The following is a 13,217-nucleotide window of genomic DNA, read 5'->3' as shown; positions in this document are numbered from 1 at the left end:
AAAAAAAAAAAAAAAAGGAGAAGAAGAAAACAGCTCTGTCAGCAGGAATTGGAATTACAAAGGCACTCCCTGCCTGCCTTTCCCCCTGGCCTCTTTTTTGCCCCAGACCTACCAAAAAGGCCCAGAAGCAAGAAGGAAGTTCAGTCTCCCTGTTTCTCCCCTTCAAAGCCACCTTGGAGCCCTAACCCCCACCTTCAGAACGCCTGGCCCTCCTCCAGGATTCTCCCCCGCGCACTCCTCGAGGCTCAGACTCAGCTGTTCTAGGGCCTTCCCTCCCGCTCTTCCACCTTTGCTACCTTGCAGCTGAAGTGGTCGGGAGGGCTCCTCAGAGTGTCTCCAGCAGGGGCCTGGGGGGGGGGGTGACTCAGAGGGAGACGGTTTCCGGGATGTGGGGGAAGCATTTTCCAGCAGGTGCCTCAAGTCACAAAGCCGGCCTGTCCCCAGCTAGTCAAGAAGGGCAGTGTTCCCCATGTTCGCATCATGACACACCGCCAGAGCTGTTTTTCTCTCTCTGGAAGTTGGACAGTTCTCAGCACATGGTCCAACGTGTCACTAAAGATGTGAGTCAGTCAAAGGCTCTCGGAAGGAGTGAACTCCCTCAGGAGGCCCCTCGGGAAGGAGCACCCTGCCCCCACCAGTGCTCTTCTAGGGGGTGAGGGGAACAATGTCCCCATCCCGCCCCACGAAGACCTGGCTCCCTTATTGAGAGGGAGGGGCTCCGGAGAGGACTGAAGCAGCAGGCCCTTCTTCCCACCCCCCCCCCAAGTTTCCCCTTCCTTCCTTCCTTCCGGGTTTTCTCTCTGGTCCTGGCCGCCCCCTTCAGGTTCTGCCTGTGCACTCTCTTCAAAGCTCCAGCCCAGGTGCAGACCCGAATCTGCTCTACTCTTGGATCCCGCAGCGCCCCCGGAACGGCTGGTAATGTCGAAAGGAACTTCTCTGAATACTAAGAAGTGACAGAAGGAAATAACCACAGACACCACAAAGGCACAGCTAGAACGCTTCCGGAGGCTTTAATTGCTGGGCTCCAGCCCCCAAGGGCTGGGACGACGTCACAGGCCCCTCCCTGGGTTTGTCCCCCCACAGGTCTCTGCCTGCTTCTGGGGAGTGGCATCCTTTCTTTTCTCAACATTCATCTCTGGCCCCCTAACAGCTTGTACCCTTCCTGGCTGAGGCCCCATCAATGCATCTACCAGTCTGGGGCCTCCCTGTCAGGCCTCATCCTTGCTGTTCCCTCCTCAACCCATCTGCAGAACTGGGAGCACTGAGATGGAGAGTGGCTTCCCCTCTCCAATCTCCGTGGTAACTCCGCCCAGCCCCCTAAGGAGGGAATTCTTCCCACGTCCACAGGGGTGGCCCCGCATGCCCTTTCATGAGCTTACAGAAGGCCAGTGCCCAGAGCAGTTCTTAGGTAAGGAGAGAAAACAAATGGTATTTAAAGCCACAGTTGCCTTCTCTGGAGGGGGAGCCTGGTAAAGGCAATAAACCAATCTCAGGGCTCCACATCTCCTGCAGAAGATGGCCCATCATTACTCAACTGAATACCCTGTTGGGTTTTGAGTGTTCGAAGATGGAGCTGGAATGGGGCCCAGGCCTAGGAGCTGGAGAGAACTAATTGCCCAGGGCAACTTAAAGAGGGACCTTGTTTGTTTGTTTGTGCTTTGAGGCTTAGCAGCTGGGGAAGGCGGAGAGGAGCCCAGAGGAGGACAGGAGCCCTGCACCCTAGGGGGGCTTGGCCGGAGAGCCCCTCAGGGCGGGTGCCCACCAGCAATCTACTGGGCAGTGGGAGGAGAAATACCCAGTCCCCAGGACAACAAAGCCCCAGGTGAAGTACATCAACGCACTTTGTGTCGCCTGGGGTGGGGCAGAGCTGGGCTTGTGTCCCATGACTGGGTCAGCGAAGGAAGAGTCTCCAGAGGCAGAGAGGACATTTCAGAAGAGGCAGAAAATTAAGAGTCTGAGGGAGAACATCTGCTTTCCCATCCCCAGAAGAGGCAGGAGCTTGGGGAGAACCCCCACCCCCNCCCCCAGCCGGCTCTTGACAGGCAGCGGAGAGGAGGACTGGGAGCACATACAGTGGGGCCAAGTCACTGGGTTGGACCCTGGCTCTGCCTCTCCCTGGCTTTGGGCCCTTGAGCGGGTTGTCCGAGTGTCCTCATCTGGAAACCGGATGACAACAGTACGCACCCTGCAGGGGCGTGGTGAGGATGAAAAGTAAGAGCCCCGCACAGAGGAGGCCCAGAAGCCCCAGCCGATGCCTGCCTCCCCCTGCAATGGGAGTCCGCACACAGTAATCTAAGCCCTGGTCTCCCGCCCCTTCCCCTTGCACCTCCACCCCTCCCACCCTGCGCAGACTCAAACACATGCTTTCAGATCACAATGTACATTAGCTCCGGGAGAAACCACTGTCATAGTCGAGGACACCGGAGCCTCCCTGAACGCCAGGCTGCGCCAAGTCCAGCCCATCAGCGGGGTAGAACTGCAAAGTGACAGACGTGGGAGTCTCCTGAAGCCATCAAGCCGGAAGGCAATGGCGGCCAGAGAGAGGTGAACGGTCAACCTCCTGCCCCAGCCCCTCCCACCCCAGGGGCGCTCTCCCTGCTCTAATTCCTCGTCCCTATGCCAAGTGGACTCTGCGGAAAATGCTCCATCCCAAGTTTTGCTACAGCCCTAGAGAGACCCTCAAGGTCTCAGAGACTTTGTCCAGAGAGGAAGGCATTGATATGCATGGAGAATGAGTAGGTGTCAACTCAGACCTGAGAGGAAAATGTGGGGGGGGACAACTGATGAGGATGAATGGGGGGCATGGGCTTGGCGCGAGAGTGGTGTTGGGGAGGCTGTCTGCTGGAGAGGCCACATGTTTCTACATAGTTGCTGACACTCAAACACCCTAAAAATATGCTAGCAACTGGACAAGGATGAACTAGACCCTACAGCCAGCCTTGTCTCCTTCTTCCTCCAAAGTATAAATATTTATGAGCAGTGGGGAGGCTTTGAAGTCAAGGTTACTTGGCTTAGGGTCTGAGGCACTTTGATAAATGGCCTCTCTTCCCTCCTTGATTTTCGTGCTGACGTTGCTTGTGGGTTTGCCCTATTTCCAGTCCCAGTGGACACTGAAGTCTCTTCCATGAGAGAGGCTATCTGTTGGCAGCGACAACGTGGTCTTTGCTCTGCACCCTTTGAAACTTCATGCCTTGAGCTCCGGGTCTTCCCTTGGCTCTCTTCCTTGAGGGATAGAGAGACTCACAGGCACAGAGTGAAGACAGCAAGTGGGCAGTGGCTTTGGAAGGGAAGGGGAGGGGTGGGGAGTGAGTAAGGAAAACCAGCGCGAGAGAATCCCACCCCCCCCAAAAAACACGTAAAGACGACCAAGGCTGTGGGCAGAGCACGGGACTAGGTCTCATGAGACCTGGGTTTGGGCTCCAGATTTGCATGGACTCCCTGAGCCACCGCAGACGAGCATGACCTCTCTGGTCCTGACTTGCTCTCCTGTAGCAGGAGGACGCTGGGCCAGGTCATCTCTGAGACCTTTTCCGGCTCCGACCTTCCCTGCATCCATGAGAACATGGAGTCATAACACTGTGGTCCGAGGGACATTAGAAACCCCTCAGGGACCATCCTAGTTCCCCCAAGGCAGTTGCTCTTCTGCTCATAGCTACCCCCAGCGACCCCAGTGTCTGAACTGATGCTGATCTAACTGACCCGGTGACAATCCCTTCCTCCTGAATGAATCCTGGAGTCTGAACGTCCTTGACAGTGTCCAGAGGGAATGTTTGGCGGTTGCTTCCCTTGTGACCAAATAATCTCTCTCCTAGAGAAAATGTCACTGTGGGTTATCAGGTGTTAGAAGCGACAGAACAAGTGCATTTGCTCCACGCAGCAAGGTGGGGGAAGCACAGAAAGTGCCCCGGTGTTAGAGGGAGAGATTTTTGTTGATGCCTGAGCTCGTTGCCTCATGATTTCCCATTCATTCTCATGTAAGGCAAAGATTAGATATTTACACGACTGAAAGGCACAGCACAGCAACGAAGGGCAGAGGGGCCAGGCAGGGCAGGGGCAGCTGGCCCAGCCTGCTCGGGGTTGGAGCAAGCAGCAAGCAGGGGAGGGAGGCAGGACGGGCTGCGGCCTGGTCGTCAGTGGGAGCTGGGCTCTGCAGGAAGCTGGCCAGAGTGGGCAGCGGGGCTGTCTGGATGCTAGGGATTTATCAAGGGTGAGACTGGAACTATCTCTCCTGTGATGAGCCTCTGGCAGCCTCTTGGGGTTGTTTCCTCTGAGGCCTCAGGGAAGGACCTCTGGTGACCTGCGAGCACCCAGGGCTGGCAGAGCAGTTATTGAGTGACTCTGCTCACAGCCAGGTCTGTGCCCTGTCTGGACCGGTTAGCTTTGTTTTCCAGCACCACGTGGGAGACCTTTAACCCCATGGAGCCGAGAACGGCTCCTGGTCCCAGTGGGCCCAAGGAAGAGGGTGTGGACAGGGCAGTGCATGCCCATCCCCTCTGCGGAAAGAACCCACCGACCTGGAGCCTTCATGGGGGGCACAGGGGCCCTGCTGCCGCTCTGGGAGTCTGTGCTCCATCTCCCCAACATGCTGCCTGTGGGATGGAGCTCGGGCCCCACGCCCTGCCTCCTCCCCTTGCTGGGTTCTTGATGGATTTTTAGCAATGTTTTTCTAGAAAAGCCTTGGCCCATTGGCTTCAGAACCTGGGGCCTGGAAGGGTGAGCTGCATTCTCAGGACCTGCGCTTTGAGCCTGGAGGGACCCCTGGGTGCCCATCCTTCCAGTTTGTTCCTGGTCATTATAAGACATGAGCTCCGAGGGCAGGGCTGTTGTTCTGGTTCTGAGCAGGAAAAGCAGTTCCTGGTTTTGACATTCCCACCTGACCAAGACTTCCTCGCAGGGAGGCAACCAGGCCCTGCCTCTCCTCCCTTCTGCATGGAGGAGAGCAAAGGAAAGATCTCACCCAGCTCTCCTCTGCACTGGCAGGAGCTGGAGGACTAAACAATGCAGGAGCGTGGTCTGGACGTTTCCGCCCACCACCTGAGGGTGGGGGTGCAGGAGGAGAGCTCAGGGCTTGGCAGTCCAGAGAAGAAAGAGGATCACAAGGCCAGGCCTGAGGGAGCGTGGGGGTAAGTGAACCCTTGCAGGCTGGGAGGCAGGCCTACTGAGCAGCGTGCAAGCAAGGGAAACTTGCAGCTCCTCTGGACCCAGGTGGCTTCTGACTCCAACGCAGGGTCAAGCAGCCCAGAGGACTCACTTGGGGCCAGGCCGCCAAAACAGTGGGCAGGGCTGGCGGGCTTCATACATTATTCAGAGCATCTCTGGCAGAAGGGCTTGGGGAGCCATCTTCGTGGTTTGGGCAGGGAGCCCAGGCCCGGCCTTGCTCCCTCACACCTCCCCTGGCTTCTGTGTGACCCTGATCTGCCCTACAGGCCTCTTGTGGGAAGCTTTCCCTCTCTGCTTCCATCCTGGCTTGGTCCTGCCTGCAAGAGTCCGGACACCTGGGAATTTAAGGCAGAATTCTAGCAATACTGAGCTCTTGCAGCAAACTCCTGATGGAATATGTTATTTTGACCTGGGTTGCTCTGAGCAGGCTGGAGCCACTCACCCGCCTCCCCTCGGCCCCAGCCCAGCCCAGCCTTCCCGGAGGTATGACCCATACCTGGCTCGCTGCAAAACCAGGCTTCTTAGGCCTTTAAATCACATTGCAAGAGCCAGCCACTCAGGAAAGTTCCCTAAAATGATACAACCCGTGTCCCAGTCTTCTGCATGTGATCTCTTCCCCACGTGGGCTCTTGTCACGTGATGCTGAGCAAAACGGGAGGACCTCAGTCTGTCTCTTCCAGGGTCCACCTGATGCAGTTGGTCTTTGCCTCTCGTCCTGGAAATACTTTGTTTCCCAGGGTCCTGTGCTTCCCCGGGTTTCCTCCTACCTCACCGGCTCTTAACTGTCAGTCCTCTTGGCTGATTTTTCCTCCCAGTCCCCACCACTGAACGAGACAGTCCCAGTTCCGAGGCTCAGGCTAAACGTCGATCTCCAAATATGGGATCTCAACTAGTCTCATGGCTTTTAACACCATTTATATGCTGACTTCTACGTTTATTTCTTTACTTTAGCCAAGGCCTCTCTCCCGGACCCTGGACTCCATATCCGAGTTCCTCTCCAACAACTCCATGTGGACGTCCCAAAGGCATCTCCGATATAATGTGAGCCAGTCTGAGCACCTGGTCTTCCTCCCCAAATGGATCTTCCTCCAGGGTTCCCCAATTCACTGAATAGGGATTTCCTCCCTGCTCGAGCTGAAAACCCTAGTTCTTCTCTTTCTCCATACCCCAGACCTTACCCTCAATCTGTCAGCAAATTCTGCTGGTTCTGCTTTCGAAATATATGCAGAATCAAGCAAGGTCTTATACCTCCACCATCCTGTCCAAGCCACCGTGGCCTCTTACAGCAACAGTCTCTCAACTGATTTCTCTGTCTCTGCCCTGGTTGTATAGTCTACTCCTAACCTTCCAGCTACAGTGATATTTTAAAACTTTTGACTGTAGAACCCCATGAAGCTTTCCTGCCCCTTTACCCCTCTCACCTCCGCTTCTGCTCTGCCCCCTCCCCAGCCCACTTCCACATCAGCCACACGGGCCCCCTGACTGTTCTCTGACCAACCCACGTCAGGTTCCCTGCATTCACCTTTCTCTCCACCTGGGTCTCTCTTCTTCCAGATATCTGCATGGCTCTCTCCTTGTCATCCTTTGAGTCTACTCAAAAGGCCCTTCTCAGGGAGGCGTCTCCTGACCAGCCTGTTTCACCCGCCCCCATCTCTCTTCAAACCAGCCTCCCCACCACACTTTCCTGCTTTGCTTTCTCCGCAGTCTCTCTCTGACGGTACTATTTACCTCACGACCTCATTTGTGTCCCCCAATCTGCGTGTAAGCGCCTTGGGAGCAAGGACTCTGTTTAGCACTGTACCCCAGAGCCCAGGACTGTACTCGGTGCCTCGCAGACGGTTGAACAGATCACCGCTGAATGCGCCGTTCTCGAACTATCCCTCCTCTCATTTCCTCAGTTGTCTTTTCTCTTGGGTCTCCTCCTGCTTCCTGCCCTTTGCTGGCCCCTTGCCTCCTCTTCCATGACTGTGGGTGCTCCCCAAAGCTCGGTTCTTGCTCCCAACTTCTCCCACCATCTGCATCCTTGGCCCACTCACCCACCCTCTTGGCTTCCATAATCACCTCAAACCATTTGTGTTCTTCTGATTGCATTGACTCATCTGAAACCTTCACTCAACGATAAGCTCCTTGAAAGCCAGGACTCTATATGTCCCTTCAGGTGTTCTTGGACCCAGATAAGTTCTCTGACGGATCACTGGAGACATGTTGAGTGGATAAAGATTCATCATGCTTCCCTCTTGCGGCCGCCTGCCTCCCAGCCAGGCTAGAACTGAGAGCCTGAGATCCAAGGTGCGAGTTGCATCAAGTTGCTGGTCAATGAGCCTTGAGGAAGCTCCATCCCACGGTGATTTAATGAGTCACAGTGGACCGATTTAGCTGATTCTTTGGCTCTACTTGAAGAGGCCTTTTGTGGACCACCCTTGGATCTCATTTGACTTGAGTACGTGGGCGTGAGAAGAGGATGCAACCAAACTCTTTTCTGGTTAAGGACAGGCGATTTCATTCCAGAGGCCAGCCTTCCTCCACATGCTGGGCTAGTGAGGACCTGCATATCCCTCAGGACAGCAGAGCTGCCTTCCTGCCTCCCCTGTTACACTGTGAGCCTTTGAGGACAGGACTGGAGTTTAATTCCTCGTATTCTCCATGCTAGCCTGGTACAGAGTTCATTACTCAAGTAGTCTTGCACAAAGAAAAAAACCCAATCTGACGTGACAGAAGTTCTTTCTAGATCCTTCCCCCAATCCGGAGAAATTGAATTTCTCCCCTACTCCTGAGAACCCAGCCTTTTAACACTCTCTACCTTCATTGCTATCAAAGCCTAGCCTAAAATTTGCCTTTCCTGACTCTGATTTCTTTTCTCCATTCCTCCCCAATGCTTCTGCACCTGGCTTGCTGTCGAGCACAGTTTTGTCACAAGCGTCCTGAACCGGCCCATCCCCCAAGCGTGTGCCTTGTGCGCGAGGGGGGCGGGGGCCACCGGGCCTACTCTAAGGTGCCCATTAGCCTGGGCCCTCTGAGGCGGAGGGCTCAACTTCTCCGCAGCCAGCTCAAGCTTCTACAGGCGACAAGCTTCCACACCAGTGAGGCAAATGACCACACATACTTCACACTCGAATGTCTGTTGAATGAAAGAGCGATGAATGTCAGACTACCGCCCACAGGAGGAATCCTGGGGAAATGGGAAAGGAATCCCAGTGTCAGCACAAAAGCCGCCGCCTGGAACAAGAGGAAGGAACCTAACCAGGCCACAAGAGAAAACAAAAACACTCTTCCGGATCCCTTGAACGAGCTGCACACTTTCAGATGTCTTCTGCCCCAGGGAGCAATGTAATCCCACTGCGCTCCCACCATAAGGACCACAGGTTTGATCAAAGACCTGGATTTGAATCTTGGCTCTCCACCACCTACTGTCTGGGTGACACTGGGTGACTCACTTAACCTGATCCTTCCTTTCACTGTTTACATAAAGGGGATGCTAATAAGGCTTGTGGTGAGGATACAATGTGATCAGGTTGGTTGTGCTCAAGGCTCCTGGTAGGAGCTCAAGTAATAAGCCACACATCCCCAGTAAACAGGGGTCTGAAAGGAGGCAGTAGAGGAGGGAGCTAAGCTCCCCCTTCCCTCCCACAGGACTGTGCCTGGTGGGAAAAGGAGGAAGACAGCTTGTTGGTGGACAGCGGGGGCTTCCTTGTGGCAGGAACCCCCTAGAGGACATTTCCCAGGTGCTGGAAGAGAGGACTGATTCTTACTGACATTTAAGGGAGGAGAATATGTCTGGAAATTCCGCCCAGTGGCCTATTAACCTACGGACCACACTCCCAGGGACTGGGTAGCTCTGTTCTGAAAGCAGGGGAGCCAAGCACTTCTCTCTAAGAGATGCCAAGAATCTTAGAATCTCATAACTTTGAAGCTGGTTTAACACTCAGCTCAGAGAGGACAAGTCACTTTCCCATGGGGCTCAGGAGTCTGCTCTGTGACAGTGCCGACCTAGGCATCTCATGTACGTTATGTGGGTTTCTACATTTAATCTCACTACGAGCTCTAGGACCCATTATTATCCCTGTTTTGCTGATATGGAAACTGAGGCACAGTGTAGATAATGTCCCCAAGGTCTCAGAGCTAGAAAGAACAGAAGCCAGAATACAACACAGGTCTGCTTGGTACCCACACCTGAGCTCTTTCTGTCCGGCCTGCTCATTCCCAGGCTAGAGACTATTCCACCATATTAGGCCTCTCTTCCTCCCTGCAGATTCCAAGTCCAGCGTCCCTGGAAATACCCAAAGCACATCAGCACCCCAAAACAACACACACATGTGCACACACACACACACACACACACCCGTACTTGCTCACTCTGACCTGGCGGGGACCTGCTAAGGCAGGAAGATGGCCGAGTCCATTAACGCCACCAAGCACAACACATATTTATGGCCCCAATTACAGCCTTCACCTCCCCCCGCCACCAAGGCGCAGGAAGAGCGACAGGAATAGTTGTGTGCAGTGGGGTCTGAGGCCTCTGTAGCAATAACTACAAGATTACAGAGACGTTAGCAAAGCCGGTGACGGCGGCTCTATTATAATGATAAATCTACAGCTTTATATAGAAATAATGAGACTGGGGGCAGAAGGAGGGGGAGGGAAGAGCGGAGGGATTTCAGCCAATCAAAGTTTTAGGTGGAGGGAAAATGGCAAGCCCCTGGGAATGCACAGGGGACCACCAGGGGCCCCTAGTCAAGCCAGGCAGGAGTGGGGGCAGCAAGAGCATGAGGGGCAGCCCCGGCTGGGGGGGCCGGGGTGGATTTAATGAACTACCATGATTTCCTTCCCACTCTGAGCTCCTTGACTCCGTGGAACAGAAGAGAGGCCTCCAATGGCTCTAACACATCCAGGTCGCTTGCTTTTCACCCTCTAGCCTGGAGGGAGGGGGGTGTACTACCTCCATTGCTCCCTAGGCTTCACTCCAGAGCCTGGGGGCAGTGAGGCAAATGTCCCTTGTGGCTTAAGATTTGCAATTAATCAAGAGCTGAACTCCCCGGATGGACACATCTCCTTCACTAGCCTTGAAGCTCCTAATTCAGTGGTTGTGAGAAAAACAACAGGAATGCTCCAGGTTTTGCTACTTTAAACCAACCTGAGCCATGAGGCTGGAACCAAAACAAGGGACATACCTGGTTCCACTTGCCAGGGCTGAAGGTGATGATCCAATACAAGCACCAGGACCAACAAGGGGACGGCATTCATGGACTCGTGCGACCTCAAAGCAGCCTGCTAAGCCCCTGATTCTCCCAGTGCCTCTCCTCCTCACTGAGCCTCCCCTTCAGTCCTGACTATCCGATCCAACTGGTTAATCGATTTGCCACTCCAGACATACCCCCCCACCTGAACCATATCTCCGAGGGACTGCACAGGCCGCGTCTCTCCCCACCAAGCCTGACTCTACCTGTTTTCAAAATATTATTTGACCTTCTCCTCCAGGAAGCCTTCCCAGGTTATAACCATACCCGATTCCCACTGCTTCTTTAATCATCCTTTCTTTGTGTACCAATATACAGTTTTAATTGAGTTAACTAAGCTGTGGGTCATTCTACAAAAATGTGCTGAGTTCTTATGTTTGCATAAAATGACACACTCAGCCCGGAGGAAAAAATACAAGAGAAGCCATTGGGAGGACTTTGCAAGACCGAAGATGATTCAGGGTAAAACTGAGGGACCCAGGAGTAAATCCAGAGGAGCGATTTCTGTAAGAGCAGAAGGGCTCAGGGAACTTTGAAAGGGGGATTGGTTTGGGCCAGACCTGCGTGACAGAGGGAACCCTGTGAGCAAAGGCAGGAGGCAGGAATGTCGGCACGCTCGGGGGACCAACCTGCAGGACAGCGGAGTGGGGCCCAAATGCAGCTCTAGGAATGGAATCCAGCACGAGGACAGATGGGAGCCTCCGTGCTCATCCGTACCACCTCCACCACGCTGGCGGCAGGATTTCACATGCACCCACTGCTCGTCATTCCCACAGACTGTGACTTGAGCCTCTCTGGCCCCCAAATAACTATAATTTCAGAGTCAGGACCAAAAAAACAGGTAAAAGCACCCACCCTCTTACTTCCCTTCCCCTTCCTTTGCCTGATTCCTCGCCCACCAGAAGGACGAGCCTACTCCTGAGAGCCAGCCCCCGGAAGAGCCGTGGACTGGAGGGCCCCAGGGCCCCCCGCTGGCAGAACATCAGCTCAGACAGACTGCAAGCAGGACAGGGCCTATGAGCACAGCCACCTGCCCTTGGCTTCAGAAACTCCCGGGGCCTGGCCTCCCAGTGCTCCCAGCTGGGATGCTAGCCCTTCCTCTGTCGGGGTATATCCCCTGCTCCTCCCCAACTCTCCTAGTTCCTCCTCACCCAGGGAAATGCCTGGGCCGCCCTAACTCTCCGTAGCAACTTCACACAGTATACACGATTCACTACTTAGCATTACTAGCTCCTGCAGAGACGTCTCTTGTCTCTGGAACTGGATTCCGATTTTCTGGGGATCAAAGAGGCTGTCTTTTATCCCAGTCCCGCTCACTCCCCAGTGCCGGGCCCAGTGTTCTGCTCAGGAGGAGAGAGAGGAGGACCAGAACAGTGCTACCTGAGGACGGTAAGGAAGGTGACGATGTGTCCAACACGTTTTGGATGATCTGCCGTTTTCTGAAGCCGGGCTGGGGGAAGGGGGATGGGGCGAGGACAGGGACAGCCACAGCGTTCCAGCACCCAGAAAGCTAGCTAGCCTCCCTGTGAGGAGTGCACTCAGGCACAGACTGGCCAGTCCAGGCCTGGGTCTTCCATCATGCCCACAGCGAAGGTCACAGGAGAGGGAGGGCAGTCGTCAGAGTCTGAGTAAAGCTCTGCTTCTCCAGCCCCCAGCCTCAACCCTCCCGCTCTCGGAGCCCCTGGGCCTCAACCTCGACGTGGGGAGGACCGAGCAGCTTTTCTCTACCTGCGCAGTCACCATAATGAGGCTGTTGCTCAATGAGACCACAAGGGAAGAGCTGCACCAGATGTAAACTTTACAGTGATTTATAGAGCAGAGCCCTTGGCCTGGGCCGGCGCACAGCTGCTGTGCCAGCCCGCCCCGTCTGCCCGCCCTGTCTGTCTGGCCCTGCTGCTGGTGCTGTTCTTGGGGATTTCATGGAAGCAAAGGTTGGGGAGGTACTGGGACATCAGACTGAACTGGTCAAAGTCAGCACCAGCTGGAGAATGGGGTGTCCCCGAGACCAGCCCTGGGGCAGAAACGGAGCCCACCAAGCTTTGAACAAATCTGGTTTCTGACACTTTTCCCATCAGAGCAAGGCTGATTTTCCTGGCCTCCCCCCTCACAAATTCAACACAGAGACATTGAGAATTGACTGTTCAAAGAGAGGGCCTGCAGACTGAGTGGGGTCAACCCCACCCCAGAGAAACAGTGCAAGAACTATCCGGGGAGACTCAACCAGTTAGCACTCAAGACCCCAGACACAAGGCCATTGGTGTCTGATGGGAACACCCATGCTGGGCTCTCAGCTGCCTGGATGGGCTTAGAGAGAGGTGCACCCACCCGTGGGATCTACACTGGACCAAAGGGCTCTGAAAATGCCCTCTCAATTCTCTGTGCCAAACCCGACCTCCCTCTGAAAAGCCAGTTCGAGCCTCAGTGCCTCGAAACCTTCCCTGGTTAATTGCAGTTGATCGTGACCAGCCAAGCGCCCCCTGTCCCGTGTGTGGATTAGCCAGGCATCCCTCCACGCTGGCCCCGGCAGGGAATGCCTGCGAGAAGGGGCTGTGCAGTAGCCACTCGTGTTGGTCATTATGTGCTTCCCGTTCTCCTGCTGGGCACACGGTGGGATTTCTTTGCCCAGCCCTCCTGAGTTGCCACGTGTCTCGCTTTGGCTGGTGAAACGCGGGTAGAAGTAACATACATCCCTTCATTGTGGAAGCTTTGAGATATAGTGCATGACTTGCCACATCCCCTTTCTCCTGATGGCAGCACGTATCCAGACGGAGCCTCTGTCAGCTCGGACCCCTGGGTCACCCCCAGCCAAGCTGGGAAGCATGG

The 13,217-nt window shown here is 54.9% G+C and overlaps 1 protein-coding gene across 4 annotated transcripts in view; it reads right to left on the bottom strand.

Annotated features, from left to right (window-relative positions):
* Nucleotides 1-13,217, bottom strand: part of SYT6 (synaptotagmin 6) — a 56,171-nt gene that overhangs the window by 29,347 nt on the left and 13,607 nt on the right. The gene's annotated exons all lie outside the window — the stretch shown is intronic.

This window comes from Ursus maritimus, unplaced genomic scaffold (assembly GCF_017311325.1).
Source record: "Ursus maritimus isolate PB19 unplaced genomic scaffold, ASM1731132v1 scaffold_12, whole genome shotgun sequence".
Taxonomy (NCBI): Eukaryota; Metazoa; Chordata; class Mammalia; order Carnivora; family Ursidae; genus Ursus; species Ursus maritimus.
Note: the sequence above shows the minus strand (reverse complement) of the source record. Positions and strands in the feature narration are given on the sequence as shown.